The following is a 7,424-nucleotide window of genomic DNA, read 5'->3' as shown; positions in this document are numbered from 1 at the left end:
TGATCCCTCTGGAGCTAATGGTGTCCAGTAGCCTAAGAAGCCCAAGCTAGCTGCAAGCAGGTAGGTTCGCTTCTTCTCCCCTTAGTCCCTCGATGCAGTGAGCCTGTTGCCAGCAGGTCTCACTGTAAAATAAAAAACCTAAAATAAACTTTCTTTCTAGGAGCTCAGGAGAGCCCCTAGTGTGCATCCAGCTCGGCCGTGCACGAAATCTAACTGAGGTCTGGAGGAGGGTCATAGTGGGAGGAGCCAGTGCACACCAGATAGTACCTAATCTTTCTTTTAGAGTGCCCAGTCTCCTGCGGAGCCCGTCTATTCCCCATGGTCCTTACGGAGTTCCCAGCATCCACTAGGACGTCAGAGAAATCAAATTACAGGAGCACCTCCTAGTGCAATAGATTATAAACGCTACCAATTGTGTATGAATTTTAAAAAGTGGACCCATACCAAATAGTGAAATTTTAACAACTTATCTCTGATCTTGAAGTGATCCACACACAGTCTTCAAACATGTAGGATTTCCCCCCCCCCCAGACTTTTAATATACATCCAAATGTACCCTCCCTGAGGAAGTCAGAAGGTTGAGACGTGGTCCTCCCTAGACGAAACGCGTTGGGTATTGCGGCTATATGCTACTATTCAGATAAGCTATAATTTCTCTGATACAATGAACCTGATTCAGTTAAGGATTGAAAATTCTGCTAAGTAGCAAAATTTGCAATCATTTGGATCACATGCTGGGGCCGCCCATTGCAGGGCAAGGCCACCCAGCATGCTAAACATACCCCCTCCCCATCGACCACACTGAAATTGTGGTCGCACTGCAATTTCAGTGTGATCGCTAAAATTAAGGAAGCTTCCTGCAAGTGCAGCCTGGCTGCGCCCGCAGGAGGCCTACTGCCATCTTTTTGATTGCGGCAGCTGAATCTGAAGTCATGCAGCTGCCCCAATCACGCCCACATCATGCCCCCTGTTCACACCGCCATTTCCCTGTTTCAAAGCCACGGCAATGCTCCGTCTCCGCCTTGGAAACAGAGCATTGCCACCTGCGCCAAGTGAAGGCCTCTGCCTGATTGACAGGCTGAGGCATTCGCATTTTCTGCGGGGCATGCAATAATTCTGGTTGGTTCGCGATTTGCGATCCAACCTGAATTGGGCCCAATGGGGGTCATTCCGAGTTGTTCGCTCGTTGCCGATTTTCGCAACGGAGCGATCAAGGCAAAAATGCGCATGCGCATGGTTCGCAGTGCGCATGCGGTTAGTATTTTAACACAAAACTTAGTAGATTTACTGACGCCCGAACGAAGATTTTTCATCGTTGAAGTGATCGTAGTGTGATTGACAGGAAGTGGGTGTTTCTGGGCGGAAACTGGCCGTTTTCTGGGAGTGTGCGGAAAAAAGCAGGCGTTTCAGGGAAAAACGCGGGAGTGTCTGGAGAAACGGGGGAGTGGCTGGCCGAACGCTGGGCGTGTGTGTGACGTCAAACCAGGAACGAAACTGACTGAACTGATCGCTATTTGTGAGTAAGTCTCGAGCTACTCAGAAACTGCTAAGAAATTTCTATTCGCTATTCTGCTAATCTTTCGTTCGCTATTCTGCTAAGCTAAGATACACTCCCAGAGGGCGGCGGCTTAGCGTGTGCAATGCTGCTAAAAGCAGCTAGCGAGCGAACAACTCGGAATCACCCCCAATGTACGGGCATTTGCAAATGGCTCTGAGTTGTAAACCTTTTTTGTAAATTGAATTATACTGTGTATGTTTTTATTATTATTTTTATGGACTTTTGGATGTATATTAAAAGATTGTGAAAAAATCCTACATGTTTGAAGACTGCGTGTGGATCAGTTAAAGATTTGACATAAGCTGCTAAAATGTCACTATTTGGTACGGGTCCACTTTTTAAAATTCATACACAATTGGTGCTGTTTATAATAGAGATGAGCGCCTGAAATTTTTCGGGTTTTGTGTTTTGGTTTTGGGTTCGGTTCCGCGGCCGTGTTTTAGGTTCGACCGCGTTTTGGCAAAACCTCACCGAATTTTTTTTGGCGGATTCGGGTGTGTTTTGGATTCGGGTGTTTTTTTCAAAAAACCCTAAAAAACAGCTTAAATCATAGAATTTGGGGGTCATTTTGATCCCATATTATTATGAACCTCAAAAACCATAATTTCCACTCATTTTCAGTCTATTCTGAATACCTCACACCTCACAATATTATTTTTAGTCCTAAAATTTGCACCGAGGTCGCTGGATGACTAAGCTAAGCGACCCTAGTGGCCGACACAAACACCTGGCCCATCTAGGAGTGGCACTGCAGTGTCACGCAGGATGTCCCTTCCAAAAAACCCTCCCCAAACAGCACATGACGCAAAGAAAAAAAGAGGCGCAATGAGGTAGCTGACTGTGTGAGTAAGATAAGCGACCCTAGTGGCCGACACAAACACCGGGCCCATTTAGGAGTGGCACTGCAGTGTCACGCAGGATGTCCCTTCCAAAAAACCCTCCCCAAACAGCACATGACGCAAAGAAAAAAAGAGGCGCAATGAGGTAGCTGACTGTGTGAGTAAGATAAGCGACCCTAGTGGCCGACACAAACACCGGGCCCATTTAGGAGTGGCACTGCAGTGTCACGCAGGATGTCCCTTCCAAAAAACCCTCCCCAAACAGCACATGACGCAAAGAAAAAAAGAGGCGCAATGAGGTAGCTGACTGTGTGAGTAAGATAAGCGACCCTAGTGGCCGACACAAACACCGGGCCCATTTAGGAGTGGCACTGCAGTGTCACGCAGGATGTCCCTTCCAGAAAACCCTCCCCAAACAGCACATGACGCAAAGAAAAAAAGAGGCGCAATGAGGTAGCTGACTGTGTGAGTAAGATAAGCGACCCTAGTGGCCGACACAAACACCGGGCCCATTTAGGAGTGGCACTGCAGTGTCACGCAGGATGTCCCTTCCAAAAAACCCTCCCCAATCAGCACATGACGCAAAGAAAAAAAGAGGCGCAATGAGGTAGCTGTGTGAGTAAGATTAGTGACCCTAGTGGCCGACACAAACACCGGGCCCATTTAGGAGTGGCACTGCAGTGTCACGCAGGATGTCCCTTCCAAAAAACCCTCCCCAATCAGCACATGACGCAAAGAAAAAAAGAGGCGCAATGAGGTAGCTGTGTGAGTAAGATTAGCGACCCTAGTGGCCGACACAAACACCGGGCCCATTTAGGAGTGGCACTGCAGTGTCACGCAGGATGTCCCTTCCAAAAAACCCTCCCCAAACAGCACATGACGCAAAGAAAAATAAAAGAAAAAAGAGGTGCAAGATGGAATTGTCCTTGGGCCCTCCCACCCACCCTTATGTTGTATAAACAGGACATGCACACTTTAACCAACCCATCATTTCAGTGACAGGGTCTGCCACACGACTGTGACTGAAATGACGGGATGGTTTGGACCCCCACCAAAAAAGAAGCAATTAATCTCTCCTTGCACAAACTGGCTCTACAGAGGCAAGATGTCCACCTCATCATCATCCTCCGATATATCACCGTGTACATCCCCCTCCTCACAGATTATCAATTCATCCCCACTGGAATCCACCATCTCAGCTCCCTGTGTACTTTGTGGAGGCAATTGCTGCTGGTCAATGTCTCCGCGGAGGAATTGATTATAATTCATTTTAATGAACATCATCTTCTCCACATTTTCTGGATGTAACCTCGTACGCCGATTGCTGACAAGGTGAGCGGCGGCACTAAACACTCTTTCGGAGTACACACTTGTGGGAGGGCAACTTAGGTAGAATAAAGCCAGTTTGTGCAAGGGCCTCCAAATTGCCTCTTTTTCCTGCCAGTATAAGTACGGACTGTGTGACGTGCCTACTTGGATGCGGTCACTCATATAATCCTCCACCATTCTTTCAATGGGGAGAGAATCATATGCAGTGCCAGTAGACGACATGTCCGTATCCGTAATCGTTGTCAGGTCCTTCAGTCCGGACCAGATGTCAGCATCAGCAGTCGCTCCAGACTGCCCTGCATCACCGTCAGCGGGTGGGCTCGGAATTCTGAGCCTTTTCCTCGCACCCCCAGTTGCGGGAGAATGTGAAGGAGGAGATGTTGACAGGTCGCGTTCCGCTTGACTTGACAATTTTCTCACCAGCAGGTCTTTCAACCCCAGCAGACTTGTGTCTGCCGGAAAGAGAGATCCAAGGTAGGCTTTAAATCTAGGATCGAGCACGGTGGCCAAAATGTAGTGCTCTGATTTCAACAGATTGACCACCCGTGAATCCTTGTTAAGCGAATTAAGGGCTCCATCCACAAGTCCCACATGCCTAGCGGAATCGCTCCGTGTTAGCTCCTCCTTCAATGTCTCCAGCTTCTTCTGCAAAAGCCTGATGAGGGGAATGACCTGACTCAGGCTGGCAGTGTCTGAACTGACTTCACGTGTGGCAAGTTCAAAGGGCATCAGAACCTTGCACAACGTTGAAATCATTCTCCACTGCGCTTGAGACAGGTGCATTTGACCTCCTATATCGTGCTCAATTGTATAGGCTTGAATGGCCTTTTGCTGCTCCTCCAACCTCTGAAGCATATAGAGGGTTGAATTCCACCTCGTTACCACTTCTTGCTTCAGATGATGGCAGGGCAGGTTCAGTAGTTTTTGGTGGTGCTCCAGTCTTCTGTACGTGGTGCCTGTACGCCGAAAGTGTCCCGCAATTCTTCTGGCCACCGACAGCATCTCTTGCACGCCCCTGTCGTTTTTTAAATAATTCTGCACCACCAAATTCAAGGTATGTGCAAAACATGGGACGTGCTGGAATTTGCCCATATTTAATGCACACACAATATTGCTGGCGTTGTCCGATGCCACAAATCCACAGGAGAGTCCAATTGGGGTAAGCCATTCCGCGATGATCTTCCTCAGTTGCCGTAAGAGGTTTTCAGCTGTGTGCGTATTCTGGAAACCGGTGATACAAAGCGTAGCCTGCCTAGGAAAGAGTTGGCGTTTGCGAGAGTCCATACATCTACCCAGTGGGCTGTCACAGTCATATAGTCCTGACCCTGCCCTGCTCCACTTGTCCACATGTCCGTGGTTAAGTGGACATTGGGTACAACTGCATTTTTTAGGACACTGGTGAGTCTTTTTCTGACGTCCGTGTACATTCTCGGTATCGCCTGCCTAGAGAAGTGGAACCTAGATGGTATTTGGTAACGGGGGCACACTGCCTCAATAAATTGTCTAGTTCCCTGTGAACTAACGGCGGATACCGGACGCACGTCTAACACCAACATAGTTGTCAAGGCCTCAGTTATCCGCTTTGCAACAGGATGACTGCTGTGATATTTCATCTTCCTCGCAAAGGACTGTTGGACAGTCAATTGCTTGGTGGAAGTAGTAAAAGTGGGCTTACGACTTCCCCTCTGGGATGACCATCGACTCCCAGCAGCAACAACAGCAGCGCCAGCAGCAGTAGGCGTTACACGCAAGGTTGCATCGGAGGAATCCCAGGCAGGAGAGGACTCGTCAGAATTGCCAGTGACATGGCATGCAGGACTATTGGCATTCCTGGGGAAGGAGGAAATTGACACTGAGGGAGTTGGTGGGGTGGTTTGCGTGAGCTTGGTTACAAGAGGAAGGGATTTACTGGTCAGTGGACTGCTTCCGCTGTCACCCAAAGTTTTTGAACTTGTCACTGACTTATTATGAATGCGCTGCAGGTGACGTATAAGGGAGGATGTTCCGAGGTGGTTAACGTCCTTACCCCTACTTATTACAGCTTGACAAAGGGAACACACGGCTTGACACCTGTTGTCCGCATTTCTGTTGAAATACCTCCACACCGAAGAGCTGATTTTTTTGGTATTTTCACCTGGCATGTCAACGGCCATATTCCTCCCACGGACAACAGGTGTCTCCCCGGGTGCCTGACTTAAACAAACCACCTCACCATCAGAATCCTCCTGGTCAATTTCCTCCCCAGCGCCAGCAACACCCATATCCTCCTCATCCTGGTGTACTTCAACACTGACATCTTCAATCTGACTATCAGGAACTGGACTGCGGGTGCTCCTTCCAGCACTTGCAGGGGGCGTGCAAATGGTGGAAGGCGCATGCTCTTCACGTCCAGTGTTGGGAAGGTCAGGCATCGCAACCGACACAATTGGACTCTCCTTGTGGATTTGGGATTTCGAAGAATGCACAGTTCTTTGCTGTGCTTTTGCCAGCTTGAGTCTTTTCATTTTTCTAGCGAGAGGCTGATTGCTTCCATCCTCATGTGAAGCTGAACCACTAGCCATGAACATAGGCCAGGGCCTCAGCCGTTCCTTGCCACTCCGTGTGGTAAATGGCATATTGGCAAGTTTACGCTTCTCCTCCGACAATTTTATTTTAGGTTTTGGAGTCCTTTTTTTACTGATATTTGGTGTTTTGGATTTGACATGCTCTGTACTATGACATTGGGCATCGGCCTTGGCAGACGACGTTGCTGGCATTTCATCGTCTCGGCCATGACTAGTGGCAGCAGCTTCAGCACGAGGTGGAAGTGGATCTTGATCTTTCCCTAATTTTAGAACCTCAACATTTTTGTTCTCCATATTTTAATAGGCACAACTAAAAGGCACCTCAGGTAAACATTGGAGATGGATGGATACTAGTATACAATTATGGACGGACTGCCGAGTGCCGACACAGAGGTAGCCACAGCCGTGAACTACCGTACTGTACTGTGTCTGCTGCTAATATAGACTGGTTGATAAAGAGATGTCGTAGTATGTATGTATAAAGAAGAAAGAAAAAAAAACCACGGTTAGGTGGTATACAATTATGGACGGACTGCCGAGTGCCGACACAGAGGTAGCCACAGCCGTGAACTACCGTACTGTACTGTGTCTGCTGCTAATATAGACTGGTTGATAAAGAGATGTCGTAGTATGTACGTATAAAGAAGAAAGAAAAAAAAACCACGGTTAGGTGGTATACAATTATGGACGGACTGCCGAGTGCCGACACAGAGGTAGCCACAGCCGTGAACTACCGTACTGTACTGTGTCTGCTGCTAATATAGACTGGTTGATAAAGAGATGTCGTAGTATGTACGTATAAAGAAGAAAGAAAAAAAAAACCACGGTTAGGTGGTATACAATTATGGACGGACTGCCGAGTGCCGACACAGAGGTAGCCACAGCCGTGAACTACCGTACTGTACTGTGTCTGCTGCTAATATAGACTGGTTGATAAAGAGATGTCGTAGTATGTATGTATAAAGAAGAAAGAAAAAAAAACCACGGTTAGGTGGTATACAATTATGGACGGACTGCCGAGTGCCGACACAGAGGTAGCCACAGCCGTGAACTACCGTACTGTACTTTGTCTGCTGCTAATATAGACTGGTTGATAAAGAGATGTCGTAGTATGTACGTATAAAGAAGAAAGAA

Source organism: Pseudophryne corroboree, chromosome 4 (assembly GCF_028390025.1).
Source record: "Pseudophryne corroboree isolate aPseCor3 chromosome 4, aPseCor3.hap2, whole genome shotgun sequence".
Taxonomy (NCBI): domain Eukaryota; kingdom Metazoa; phylum Chordata; class Amphibia; order Anura; family Myobatrachidae; genus Pseudophryne; species Pseudophryne corroboree.
The sequence above is the reverse complement of the archived record's forward strand: the minus strand, read 5'-3'. Positions refer to the sequence as shown.